Source organism: Cervus canadensis, chromosome 13 (genome assembly GCF_019320065.1).
Source record: "Cervus canadensis isolate Bull #8, Minnesota chromosome 13, ASM1932006v1, whole genome shotgun sequence".
Taxonomy (NCBI): Eukaryota; Metazoa; Chordata; class Mammalia; order Artiodactyla; family Cervidae; genus Cervus; species Cervus canadensis.
Window position 1 is genome coordinate 11788367 of NC_057398.1, and position 15442 is coordinate 11803808.

The window sequence follows — 15442 nt, forward strand, 5'->3', positions numbered from 1 at the left end:
GGTCTGGATTTTGCCAGTGAACGTATTTTGATTGGCCTGCAAAGTGTTCAGAAAAATATTATTTTCCAACATTTACAGACTGATTATTTCTCATAAGAGTTCATATCTCTGGCAGTTTTGAAAAAAGATCAGATATTTAACATTTCAGATATTTGACATTTCCTTCTCACAGACCAGTGATTGGCTGGGGGTGGGTAATGACTGTATTTCCTTCTCACAGGTTAGTGATTGGCTTGGGGTGGGTAATGATTGCCATTTTAGATGAATAGTAAGTCTTCAACATTCTGCTACACGGTTATTTTATCTTCCTCTAAAATGTTGAAGTACCTAGGGCTCGATCGTGAGATCTCTTCTTTGTTCTATCTATACTCATCACTCTGTACTCACTCCCTGGGTAATTTCATCTGATCTCATGACTTTTAATCTTATTTCAATATAGATTAATCCAAAATTAATATTTTCATTCCAAAATACTCTGCTTTTCAGTAAATGTCCATTGGCAGATGAATGGATAAAGAAGATGTGGTACATATATACAATGAAATATTATTCAGAATGAGTAATAAGAATAAAGGATTAAATAATGCCATTTGCAACAATGCCATGGATGGACCTAGAGATGATCATACTAAGTGAGAAAGAGAAAAACAAATACCATATGATATCACTTATATGTAGAATCTAAACAAAATGATACAAATGAAGTTATTTACAAAACAAAAATGGATTCACAGACATAGTTACCAAAGGGCAAAGGTGGAAAGGGATAAATTAAGAGTCTGAGATACTATTGCATGCAAAATACATCAACGGCAAGGATCTATTGTATAGCGCAGTGAACTATATTCAATATCTTATAATGACCTATAATGGAAAAGAATCTGAGAAAGATTATGTATGTATATATGTATATATAATGTAGGTATGTATATAATATATTATAGTATATAAATATTATATATAATATATACTATATATAATGTGTGTATGTATATAATATATAATATATAATGTATATAATGCATGTATATATAATATATGTATGTATATGTATAATGTATATATATAATACATATTGTATATATTATATATATACATACTTATATAATATATATATCTGAATCACTGCATATACCTGAAAATAATATATTGCAAATCAACTATACTTCAATTTTATTTATTTATTTATTTATTTATTTTTATTATTTATTTGTTTATTTTTCATTTATTTATATTAGTTGGAGGCTAATTACTTTACAATATTGTAGTGGTTTTTGCCATACATTGATATGAATCAGCCATGGATTTACATGTGTTCCCCATCCTGAACCCCCCTTCAATTTTAAAAAAAGCAAGTCACTGCTTAAAATCCTCCACTGACTGCCCAGTTCACATAAACAAAAGCCTCAGCTCAGTTCAGTTCAATCGCAGAGTCATGTCTGACTCTTTGCAACCCTATGGACTGCAGCACGCCAGGCTTCCCTGTCCATCATCTGCTCCCAGAGCTTGCTCAAATTCATGTCCATCGAGTAAGTGATGCCATTCAACCATCTCATCTTCTGTTGTCCCCTTCTCCTCCTGCCCTCAATCTTTCCCAGTATCAGGGTCTTTTCCAATGAGTCAGTTCTTTGCAGCAGGTGGCCAAAGTATTCGAGCTTCAGATTCAGCATCAGTCCTTCCAATGAGTATTCAGGACTAATTTCCTTTAGGATGGACTGGTTGGATCTCCTTCCTGGCCAAGGGACTCTCAAGAGGCTTCTCCAACACCACAGTTCAAAAGCATCAATTCTTCGGCTCTTAGCTTTCTTTATAGTCCAACTCTCACATCCATACATGACTCCTGGAAAAACCAGAGCTTTGACTAGACGGCCTTTGTCAGAAAAGTAATGTCTCTGCTTTTTAATACACTGTTTAGGTTTGTCATAACTTTTCTTCCAAGGAGAAAGCGTTTTTTAATTATATGACTGCAGTCACCATCTGCAGTGATTTTGGAGTCCCCCAAAATAAAATCTGTCACTGTTTCCATTTTTTCCCCATCTATTTGCCATGAAATGATGGGACTGGATGTCATGATCTTCGTTTTTAGAGTGTTGAGTTTTAAGCCAGCTTTTTCACTCTCCTCTTTCACTTTCATCAAGAGGCTCTTTAGTTCCTCTTTGCTTTTTGCCATAAGGGTGGTGTCATCTGCATATGTGAGGTTATTGATATTTCTCCTGGCAATCTTGATTCCAGCTTGGGCTTCATCCAGTCTGGCATTTCATATAATGTACACTGCATATAAGTTAAATAAGCAGGGTGACAATATACAGTCTTGACATACTCCCTTCCCGATTTGTATCCAGGCTGTTCCATGTCTAGTTCTAAATGTTGCTTCTTGACCTGCATACAGATTTCTCAAGAGGCAGGTCAGGTGGTCTAGTATTCCCACCTCTTTAAGAATTTTCCACTGTCTTACTGAGCCTTTACCTGAAAACCCATCATGTATTTCATTGTGTTGCATTCCTATCCTCTCTCCTGCTTTATTTTGATCCTTTGTGAAAATTATCACCAGCTGAATTACTATATGTGTTTATTTTATTTAATTATCTCTTTCTCTTTGAATTGTAATGTTGCTTTCCAAAGGCCAAAATGTTTTTTCCATTGCTATATCCCAAGTGATACAGTGGTACCTGATACTAAGTAGGTGCTCAATATCTGCTGAATAAATGAATGAATGAATAAATAACTTGGCTCCAAGTAAAATGTTTTCAAGGTGAATGGAACAGATTCAAAGGAATAGATAAAAGAAGTAAGCAGCTAAAAAATACTCAAAATTGGATTAAGAAGGTATATATTTCTTTTTTCAACCTGAAATAACATTTATGTGCACTATTTGAAATGAACATTCTTACAAACCAATAGTGTAAAGGGACACAGAAAAAAAATAGAGCTGTGTTTAATAATGAATTTTTAAGCGTTGGCTTAAAAATCATTGAAAGTTGGAGTTAATGTTAAATGGACCAGGCTTTAGCTGATACCAAACTTTAAAAGTCACAAGCTTAAAGAGCCTCTTCTGGTAACATTACTTTCACTTTCTTGCACTAGCTCAGTGGACTGGATCTCTCCCAGGAAGAACAGCATCAACATCAGTGGAACTGGTTAGACATGTAGATTCTCAGACCCCCACCCCAGATTGCTGCGTCAGAAAAAAGATGATGAGAACACACTCTATAGCACAGGGAACTCTACCTAAAGCACCACAGTGACCAGGGTGGGAAGTCAGTCCACAAGGGAGGGGATGCATGTGTCTGCTTGGCTGATTCACTCTGCTGTATGGTGGAGACTAGCATAACACTGTAAAGCAATTATGCTCCGATAAAAATTAATTTTAAAAAAGGAAGTCCTGGGTAGGGTTCAGAAATTTGCCTTTTCACGAGTCCTCCAGGTGATTCTGACACATGCCAAAGTTTGAGACCCTTGGCTGGCTATAATCAGCTCTGGCTCTCCAAGGGACACACTGCTTCCCTGCCACGCTCCCACGTGGAAACTGTATTCCAGTTGCTTTCTTTGGACCACTGGCTTGAAGTGAGCTAGTGGCCTTGTTCTTAAGCCTCCCTGCCTCTCAGGCCATTTCACTCCCTCCTCTGACAATGGAAACAGACGCGCGCACGCACACACACACACTCGGGTTATCAGACCAGACTTATTACCCATTGTACCTTCTCATTTGATATCATCCTTGTCTTCTACCTCGTGCACAAACAAGGTATGCTTTCGCCATTTCAAAAACAAGACAGGGCTTCCCTGATGGCTCAGTGGGAAAGAATCTGCCTGCCAATGCAGGAGACACAGGGCCGATGCTTAATCAGAGAACCCACAAGTCCCGGAGCAACCAGGCCTGTGTCCATAATACTGAGCCTGTGCTGTAGAGTCTGGGAGCCACAACTCTAGAAGCCCACGTGTTCTAGAGCCTGTGCTCTGCAACGAGAAAGCCACCGCAGTGAGAAGCTCACACCCTGCAGCAGAGAGTAGCCCCCCTTGCCACAACTAGGGAAAAGTCCATGCAGCAACGAAGACCCAGAATAGCCCATAAATAAAGTTACAAAAAACAAAAGAAAAATTTGAAAATTCTCTCATGAGCTTCTTTCCCTTCAAGTCATTCTCCCATTTCTCAACTTATTTTTACAGCAGAACTTAAAATGAATTCTCTAAAAACTCTCCTTTTTCTTTTGAACTCACTAAATCTGGCTTTTTACTGACACCACTTTACTAAAACTGCTTTTATCAAGGTCATTCCACTGTGCTACTTCCAATGAGCAGTGTTTAGTCCTTCTCATACAGTTCTTCTCTGAGTACTGACCACTTCCCTATTCTATTTATGCCCATTCTACATCTAATACCATGGCTTTATATACCAATAAAGAATCTGCCTGCAATGCCAAAGACCTGGGTTTGATCCCTGGGTCAGAAAGATCCCCTGGAAAAGGGTATGGCTACTCACTCCAGTATTCTTGCCTGGAGAATCCCACGGACAGAGGAGCCTGCAGACTACAGTCTATGGGATAGCAAAGAGTCAGACATGGCTGAGCGACTAACACTTTCACATTCATATATTGATGACTCCCAAATTTGTATCTCTAGATCCAAATGGTACCCTAGCTCTAGAGTTCAAAACTATATCCAAATGTCTGCTTCCCGTGTCCATTTTGGTGATTAACAGGCATCTTGAAATTAACATATCCCAAACCAATTGCCTATATGTTCCCTCTCAGACCTACTTCTTTACATTCTTATCTCAGTTGATTGATTATAACTCCATTCTTCCAGTTGCTTAGACCAAAAACCCTGATAACCTTTACACTTCTTTCTCTTTCATGTCACATGCAAAGCAACAAACAGCAAACATCGTTGGCTCCATTTTCAAAATACATCCAGAATCTGACTGCTTAGATTCTTCCTCCAGAGCTCTTACACTGGTCCAAGCCACAATCATATCCCGCCTGGATTGTGTGGTGAGCTCTTAAATGGTCCGACTTCTCTTGCTCCCGGTGAGTCCATCTCAGCACAGCACTGGCCTGATCCTGCTAAGCCCAAGTCAGATCTCCACTCCTTTACCCAGATTCTTTCAGTGATTGCCCCGCCAGGCCAGAGTGCAAAGCAAAGCACTTATGATTGAAGAGGTCCGCCGTGATCAGCCCAACATTAAGTTTTTGATCTAAATTCCTGCTCACTCTCTCCTTGGCTCCCTGGCCTTTTTGCTATTTTCTTTCTTCCTTCCTTTCTGAAAAGTTTTGCTTGTTTGGACACACCATGCAGCATGTAGGATCTTAGTTTCCTGACCAGGGATTGAACCCGTGCCCTCTGCAGTGGAAGTGTGGAGTCTTAACCACTGGACCCCAGGGAATTCCCATCTTTGCCATTTTCTTAAACACTTGATAGGCGCATTCCCACTTCAGGGTCTCTGCCCTGCAGTAACTTCTACCTTCGCCTGGACTATTTCCTTGCAGTTTTCTGCATTCCTCTCTCTCACATCCCCCAAGGTCACAATTCCTTGTCTAATGTTTTAATTCTCTCGGATAGCTTCTCTCTCCCTTCCATTTATTTATAACACAAACTTTATAACTTAGCACCGTATGGCATATGGTGTATTTTATTCATCTGTTGTTCATTGTCTCTCTTCCATACTAGACTATAACTTTGTGAAAGTAGAAATTTGTGTCTCTTTTGCTCTTCCCCAGCACCTAGAGCAGTGCCTGGAGTGTAGTAGACACTGAATATCTCTTTACTGAGAAACGAGTGAACTAAAACTTAAGCTCATAATTTCAAAAAGAGCATCTGTACTCATCCTCAGGCCGAAGGGATAATATAAAACTCTTGCATTTTTAATGGAAAAAATGTATAAATATTCTTGTGATGACTTTGTTAAGGCCTGTCCCTCCTCCCACTTGATTCTGAGTAACATGAAGACGGGAGCTGAGTCTCATTTGCTCGCGGTTGTCCAGGAGCAGCTGTGACAGCGCGGCTTGTGCTTTGGACATAAAGTTTAATTGGGGGAGGGCACATCAAGTAGTCAAGATACATAATATTTTCATACAATGCTTTTGAAATGTCAAGATGTAAAAATCTGATGAATAGCATATCAAATTTTTAAATAAAAATAAGATTAGTATTCCTGACTATCTTTAGCTTCAGTATCAAATTTGGCTTCACTTGGTGCTAATTTTGCCTTTTTGACCTATATTTATATATACTGATTTGATTGATTGATGAGAACATGGCACATAGTAAGTGTAGGTTGCTTTAGTTATTAATGCCAAAGCACAAAGGAAGGTCTCTAAGAGATAGGTTTCTCATACTCTGTATCTTTGCTGGCCTTCATTTCCTTGTTCATGCAGCAAATGGTTATCAGGTGGCAAAAGGTTATGTGTGTGTGTGTGTGTATAATAACTTATTAATTTAAACATTCCCCACACGCTTATTAAAACAGTTATTTCTGCTATTATCCCCATTTTACAGATGTGGAAATTGAGGTCCAGAGAGATGAAATGACTTGGGTGACTTCATAGTAAGTGGCAGCTCTAGGCTTGATAGTGGCAGATCTTCTGTGGATGGGAAGTCCGATAGTCTGCACGGCATCAGGATACATTCCAGGAAAAGGGAATCTAAGCAAATTCCTTTTACTCTTATAGAGCAAGTTCACACAGACACCAAAATAAATCATGAAAACCTAGGAAAAAACAGATGTCACGATCTAAACACTAGGCTAGGGAAACTAATGTGGAATTGTTTTATGAAGCCTGTGAAACATATGGAACGTGTTACAAAGCAGGGTCACTAGGTTTTTTTTTTTTTTTAAAAGTACAGTTGGCTTCAGGAACCAGGGTGTAGTATAGAAGAGAGAAGAGTGAAGGAAGGAGGTAAATTATCCTACCCTCTACAGTAACAGAGACGGGTTGCTCTGATAGTTTCCTTATCATTATGTACCTTTTAAAATGCTTTTTCCCTGTGAGAAATAATTCATGGTGCCCTTATGGGAATGCAGGCAGTCCACTAAGCTCTAAAGGGTTTTGCATATAACAGGTAGGATCCCAGGTGGGGATTACGTGCTAGAGATTATTTGTAAGTCACTCATAGCAAACACCATTGGTGTTAGCCATACTAATTTGGAATAGTGTTTCAAGGCTGTTGTTGATGTTTATCATCAGAAAGGTGGCTTACCATTTAAAATGTGTGAGCAGGTTTTCAGGAAATAACATTAACACATTTAAGTGAATATCATCGCTACGCCATTACTAAAAGCACCATCTCCCCTTGTTTTGTGCAAAATAGTGAACTTTTATCACATTTGGTGAATATTGGCAGTTACAGAAGTAAATCTTTGAGAGATGGGTTAAGGGTGAATAATGTGAGAGGCCTGTAGGTCTGGTCCAGGCTTCTATCAAATTACTGTTCTTGTCCCTTTTCCTAGTGCATGTGAGGTTTCTGTGTGCACTACCCATGTGGCTCAGACGGTAAAGAATCTATCTTGTAATGCAGGACACCCAGGTTCAGTCCCCAGGTTGGGAAGACCCTCTGGAGAAGGAAATGGCCATCCACTGCAGTATTCTTGCCTGGAGAATTCCATGGACAGAGGAGCCTGATGGACTACAGTCCACAGGGTTGCAAAGAATTGGACATGACTGAGCAACTAACACTTTTTGTGTTTGCAGGCTCTGTCTTAAAACAAGTTGCATAATATTTGGGTAGTGACATGGTTTTGAATTCCAGGCGCTTAGATGACAACTTCTGATTTCCCTCTGCCCTTCTCAAAAGTCATCAGCAAAGTGGGCTCCACCTGGACTTGAAGCCACAGGCTTCCCCTCCTGAGCTCCTAAGCTGTTCACCCTGGCAGACCAGAAAAAAATAAGAAAATAAAAGTGCATCCACCCCCAGGCTCCGAGTGAAATTTTATATTCTGATCTGACTCCTTTTAAGAGGTGTTGAAATAAAGTCAGATTTTTTACTTCCCTTTTACGTGATTTTCTGGGGCTCTTTGAAGTCCCAGAGCGGACCAACAGCTTTACTTAGTTGTTTTTATGAGACCTTGTAAGTGCTGTCCTTCTGTGCTGTTTTGTTCTGTGTGTTCTTGAGAGTAGAACTCATTGCTTTTTGGTGTATGTGAGGAATGATCCTTGTCCTAAATCACCGAATGCTTCATTGGAAATAAAGAGGAGTTTTAAAGTTGTGATTTCACATAAAAAGAGTCTTCTCTAGCAGCACAATTTGAAAGCATCAATTCACTACTCTATGTAACATAGATAACTAATAAGGACCTACCGTATAGCACAGGGAACTCTACTTAGCCTGTAAAGACCTAAATGGGAATAGAATCTAAAAAAGAGTGGATATATGTGCATGTATAAATGGCTCATTTTGCTGTACAGCAAAAACTAACAACATTGTAAATCAACTGTACCCCAGTAAAAATTTTTAAAAATAGTAGTTATTTCAAAAGATGGGGGAGGGACATAGCCCCGAAGCATCATTTTCCAATGTAAACTATAATCATTTGCTACCTCTCCGTAGGCAGAAAAGAGTCAGAGAACACAGACCAGACTTCTTTGATATTTCTGAAGTCAAGCATAGAGGTTTGAGAGAAAACACTGGATTTATCATACTGTTCCTATTAGGCAATATCGCGATGAATTACAGTCTAATGTTACAAGAGGGCTGAAGCAATGAGCACGGCAGGCTTGTTAAATCACTCTCCTATCAATCAGTTCTGTGACCTTCAGCAAGACACTTAACTTTTCTGGGACTTGAGCTTTTCTTTTTCTCCAATTCTTTTCTTCTACCTATGCAAGAAGAAATTTAAAAGTTCACAGATAAAATTTCATTCATTTGTTCATTGAACATTTGTATTGATCATCTACTTTTGTGCCAGACTGACTACAGGGTACCAATGATTTAGCGCCCAGCAAAGCAAAACTTGGTTGTGACACCGTTGGAGTTTACACTCTAGTGGGAAGACGTAGGCATTATTCAAAAATCATAAAAAGGAAAATGTATAAATATAATAACTTTAAAGAGTTAGGGGAAATGCTTTGAGCCATGCAAGCATTTTAAAGGGAGAATTGAGCTAGTCCACCATGAGTATTCTATTTTATGCAAGGGATAGTTTAGGAAAAAGAAAATGTTTATGACAAGATTTTTTCAGTCAAAAACAGTTTTATTGAGTCACACAGAGGAAATCATATATCTTTATTTCATGCTATGGAGAAAAACAATTTAGTAGATTATATAAGAACTCCTTGAAGGTAGAAACCCAGTTTTGTAGAGAGAAGCCAAGCTTCTAAGGACTGAGTATGGATGAACTTCTGTGTGAGTGAGCAAATGGGATACATTTGTGAACAGGCTTGAAGGTGTAGCATAAGAAGAGGGAATGGGTGAGTGGAGAGAGCAAGATGACAGACAGGGGGCAGAATGAGAGGTACCCCTACCGGGCTTCCCAGGTGGCACAGTGGTAAAGAATCCGCCTGCCAATGCAGGAAATGCAAGAGACATGGGTTCAATCCCTGGGTGAAGAAAGATCCCCTGGACGAGGAAATGGCACCCCACTCTAATATTCTTGCCTGGAAAATTCCATGGACAGAGGAGCCTTGTGGGCTACAGTCCACGGATTCACAGAGTCGTACACGACTGAGTGACTGATACCTCCCCATGCCCCCAGATCCTTTAAGTCTTAAAGCTATTCAACCCACATAGTGTTTCCACAGAAATTGATTTAGAGTTTGGACTTTGCGATTCTAGGTAATAAGCCAACAAACAGAGATCCTAAACTGTCAGGAATCTGCAAAAAGTGAAGCTGGGGACTCTTTGGGCTTCACTAAGGTGAAGTTCAATAAGATTTCTGTGAGGCAAGAGGATTCAGCAAATATCAGTGTTATACTCCGTGTTCAATTATATGCTATGTTAAATAGAAGACTGCCAAAGAGAAATTTTGCTCTGTTTTTTTGCTACTAAAATGATATCTGCTATCTCCAGTGACTGTACTCACATCCTCTGAGCCTCTCTCCCTGTGGCTTCGGTTCACCTCGTGATATCTTCTGTTATGTGCACATTTCTTTCCATAGCCCCTGGTGGAAATCTGCTCTCTCAAGGATTTGAGTGTACTTGGAAATTGGGAGAGTACCGCTTCCAGGAGCATTGTTTATGGAGTGTGGGAACAGATGGATAAATTCATCCCCAGGTGGATAGTTCTAAGATACATTAATATACTTTTTATAAACCCTCCTGCAAGAACAAGCCCCAGTAGTCCACAGAAGTGACCTCAAAAATTAGCTTTTCCCTCCTCTTTAACTTTCCCTCTTCCCTCTCTCCTTCTTCTAAGACTTGCTCCTCATACCAGGATACAAGTCCTCATATTAGGATCTGCTTTTGTAGGGAACACTAAAGATGACAAATGGTAAAAATCTGTGCATATTTGAAAAGAAGAATATGGATGCTGCTCTCTTTTTTTCCACTCCTGGGTTTGTTTATGCCTTTGTGAATTCCAAAGTACTATTATTATTGCATTTTATCCTTGAAATTGTTCTTAGAAAAAGAATTTTTATTATCCCCATTGTACAGGTGGAGAAATTAACACTCAAAGGAAAGAAGTAAGAAGGTAACTGGCTCAGTGTTGCAGTGTTGCCCACATAGAACTAAAATGGGTTATTCCACAGTCACATTCTACGCATGGACGGCCTACCGTGTGTTGTGTCCCGGGCCAGCCACTGGGCCTTGTTCTTCTTTCCTCTGGGTCTCCTTTCCAGATCTTTGTAGGATCTCTCTTCTACTTGGGCTGATCTAGGCCTGATCCAGAAGAGAAGGGCACTCCCTCCAGCGTCTGGAAGGACTGGTGGATAGGATACTAAGATCGCTGTCTTCTTGAAGTTGCTCTTGTCCCAGTGGCCCAGAGACATAGCTCCTCATCCTTGACCTCAGGGGTATCTTTATGGACTTCCTTTCACTCTTCACTCTCAGCCAAATGGCCCAGGACCAACAATTCTGAAAAGATTCCTCTTTGAAAAGCTTGCCTTGATGGCTTTTCTTCCCTGATCTCTCTGCTTAGTAAGTTCTGAAAAGTTGTGATTGAAATTATTTTATAGGATTTATCTCAAGGCTGTGTCGTCCATGGTCTCTCCTCAGTGTTTTGAAGTGTGTTGACTCTCAGATAGGCCTTGAATGAATATGAAATTATCCTTCCCCCACAGACAGCAATGAATCAACTACAAATGGTCTGATTTCTGAAACGATCCCTAAGGCTGACATAAGAAAAAGATACTGATCAGGATCAATAATGCTGGACTATCAATCCACAAATTAATATGCATGCCTTGATTTAGAATTGGGAAATAAGAAGGATAAAATCAAGATCATTTAAACATCTGTATTGTTTTGCTATGTATATTATAAAGTATACTGCAAATGGCATTAGACGTTTGCCTCATTTCCTACCCAACACGAAATAAAATAGCACACATAAAACTTAAATGGACATCAATCTTAAAATATGCCTCTGCTATTAGCAGAGCAGCTAAAACAGATTTTTGGTTTCAGGCTTCATAACATTTAAGAGAAAAGTATTTTAAGCTGAAAAATGTCTTAAGCTAAAAGTCTTCACGGTACTTATTTCATTTATATAGAATTCTGAGAGTCTGAAACCCCACTTTCCTAAAGGATTAGTGTTCTTAATGACCATTTTCCAAAATTTATAGCTGCTATTTTACAAAGTTCATATTTATTACTTTGTGTAAAGCTTTTTTTTTTTCCCCACTAGCAAAGAACAAAACAAAACCATAAAGAGCAAACAAAAATTCTAGGGTTTATAAATTTTTTATGACTTAAATATCTTATGTCATAATGTCACCATAGAGTTCTTAGGGGTTTTATGTGGTATGGAACTTTATATGGAATAGTAAAAGGAAGTAAATTATCATAGGTTTTAATTTTTCATATATATATATATATATATATATATATCAAACTGTGTTTGTATAATTATATATATATATATTATATGCACATATATACATGCACAGATGTCTTCCCCTGGATTCTCTTGAAAACTGAACGTAACAAAAGGCTGTGGTGCTAATGCTTTTTTGGAAAGAGAACTCCAGGGTAAGGACTTCCTTGGTGGTCCAGTGATTAAGAATCTGCCTTCCAATGCAAGGAATGCAGGTTCGAGTCCTGGTCAGGGAACTGAGAGTCTCACATGCCTTGAGGCCTCTGAGCCCATGCACCACAAATATTGAGCTCGCATGCCCCCAGTAAACAGCTTGAATTCCACTGTCTTCAGAGTCCGTATGTTCTGGAGCTCGTGCACCTAAGCTAAGACCCGATGCCGCCCAAAATAAATGAATAAATAAGTTAAAAAAAAAAAGAATTCCAAGTTAACTAGAGTGAAGAAAAGGGCGAGTGTGGCAGCGAACAATGGGAAGCACATTCAAGCTGACGTGTTAGCATACTGACCACTGCTTCACAAAGAGCCACAATAAGACGTGGCCAGGCCATCAGCTATGCACCTGCTTGGCCGTGTGTGGTATTGCTCACCCAGATGGCACGGCGGAACCTTGTATCTCTAACAGCCCATCTCAGGGAAGAAGCGAGATGGCATTTATCTACCTGCTCTCTTTCATCTTCTGTTTCTTGTTGGTCACAGATGGACTTGAGAGAGTTGATTCACATACACTTAGAAAGTTCTATCACCTGGTCCCTTCAGCAGCTTTGGGGAAGCCATCACACTCTATGCAATGTGTGCTTCTGGAAGTGGTGAAAGGAACCAGGGGCTCCATATATTTTCGCTTGTTTGGCCTCAGGTACAAAATCAAATCACACATCAGACCCACAAGTAGCTCTCAGGGTCAGAAACTGGATGGAGGAAGTTGCCGAGGGCCTGGGAGTCAGGTGACATCAAGAGAATATAGACAGGAGGATAAAATATGATAATACAATATCAGCTAGTCAATCTCAGATGCAGTAGTAGTACCAACATAATATATAATGCATCCTCAAATCTCTGCACTAAAGAAAGAGAAAGAAGTATGTATAAGCTTGTACAGAATACAATGTGAAAGTATGCCAAGCTTTGGAATGGGTGTTTATATTTTCTGAGATCCAAGTGAAAAGTCTGAAAACAGAGTAATGAAGATTTATTGGGAGATTTGGTTTAGGAAGCTAAAGAAAACCATCTTTACCTGTCATCCTCTCTTTCATCCCTTGGATTAACCACTTGCAGTAAAAATTTGTCTGGAAATAGACAGGATAGTCTTCCAAACAATGCCAAGAATTGGATGCCTAGTAAGGGCTGTCTCCCCAGAGCAGAAGAAATAGATCTTTGGATTTTAAACAGCTTCCCTCTAGGCAGCCTGTAGAATAAACAAAAAGAGGTAGGAAGCCAACAATACAAGTGGAGAAGTTGAATCAATAAGCTTCAAATTCAGAAAATGGCAGTGTGAGTAACAATCTTTCAGATAAACAAGGCCGAGACTTATAAGTGCTTAATTTATATGTATTTTCTAGGTACTGTGGGAAGAGATCTATATAGGAAAACATGCGTTCTAGAAATCAACAAGATGAGGGTTCAGAATAAAAGTATTAGAGCAATACTCTTACGAACAGAAAGTCATTATGTAGTAAAGTGTCATGAGCAAGTTGACTTTAAAAATACCTAAGGGGCAGGTGTGGTCCCTATACGTGTGAGCAGTGCATACCCAGATCTACCACAGTGGGTGTCTTGGCGAGGTTTCTTTACACTGTGGCCCTCGTGCGTCTAGGGCTTTTGTGTCTGTGTGTAACTGACTAGCTAGCAGCTAGGGACATTGCCTCCCTGCCCCCTCCGCAGCTCGCTCAGCTCCTCCATTGCAGCCCAGCAGCGAGACAGTTCGGCAAGGGATAGAGCCGGCAGACTGAGGTGCTAAAGCCACACGCCCTGCCCTGGCCAGTCTGATCGGCACCCCACGCCAGCTCTTTGCAGGCGAGCAGATCAGTGTGGAGGACATGCAGGCATTCTCGGAAGCCTATGAGAGCAAACCCCGCTGAGGGGGCAGTGTATGCCAAGTGTGACCAGTACAAGTGTACCTGAAACCTGGAGAATCAAGGAAATGGAAAATTTAATCTCAGGATGCTATGGGTGAAAGACACGGCCGCAGTATCCAGGATCGCACCGACTCCCTCTGCTTTCTGAACATGCTGCAGGGAAATCTAAAAGAGACATTATTCTGCAAACTTCAAATCAAGAAGTTTGAACGAATCTTGAGGGAAAACCAGTGTGCCTACATCAATGATTCCATTGGCTTACATCGAGTACAGAGTATCAGCCATACAGAACCTGCCCCGAGCCTTCACTTGAACAGTTCGCCGTTTGATACCTACTATGCCTTTGATCAAAGAACAGGATGTAAAAACAGTCACCATGACATTCCATGGCAACTCTGGAATCAGGACTCCACTCACAACTCAAGGACCACTGGAGAATGACTAAGGAGTACCAAACCCTCAGAGATTTTACTTTAAGTTCCATGACACTTTTGCCTTGGAAAAGGTCTCCCACCATTTGCTCTCCAGTAATATACTTTACAAGGCCAATGCTTAGATCATTAATACTGTAAAGCAGATGTTAATTATAAGGCATTAAGTAAGCAAATAGTGCCCTGAGCTATTATAGAAGAAAAAAATCCCACTAAAGATAAAAAAAAGCTTGTGATTTTAAAATACCAAATCAGGTGCGCCACTGGGTTTTACTCTCAAAACCCACTGGAACCATACTGTGAATGTCGATGAAGGGTTTCATAGTTTTTGGAAATGCTTTAGTCTCTGAATTGTAATTAGCAATAAATAAATGTAATACAAGACATCAAACCACTTGTCTAGTTACTTGAAGGACTAAACGTAGATGTCTTCAATATGCTTTATATGTTCTTAATATTTGAAGAGAGTTTTTTACATCTGTGCATTTTAGTTTTCCAATATTATTTTACAAATACCTGTTCTATAAATAATAGAGTATTGTAGATAGGGAAACTTAAGGCACATTGCCATTTGGTAATGAAATGAAGGGCAGAAGATTTAGAAAAGTACATGTACCCAAACCCACAACAAACCAAAATTAGAGACTCATGTCTATTTTGTGTCCAGTGGTCAAACTTTGTACCGCTGCCAGAATTGCCAAATAATTTTAATAAAATGGATTTGAACATAAAAAAAAAATAAGGGGCAATTAACTTTGGAGTGGGATTCTAGAAGTGCCCATTAGAATTCTAGATAAAGAACACAAAAATGCAAACTTTTAAAATGCAAAAGCTTTCAGGAGATAAAAATATCTTTGTGGTGGTTGGTGGTTTTGTTGCTAAATCGTATCTAAGTCTTGCGACCCCACAGAATGTAGCCTGCCACGTTCCTCTGACCATGGGATTTCCCAGACAAGAACACTGGAGTGGGC

At 39.7% G+C, this 15442-nt stretch overlaps 1 pseudogene; it reads left to right on the forward strand.

The window, feature by feature from the left end:
• Positions 1–12612: 12612 nt before the first annotated feature.
• LOC122452332 lies at positions 12613–14485 on the forward strand (annotated as a pseudogene).
• The last annotated feature ends 957 nt before the right edge of the window (positions 14486–15442 follow it).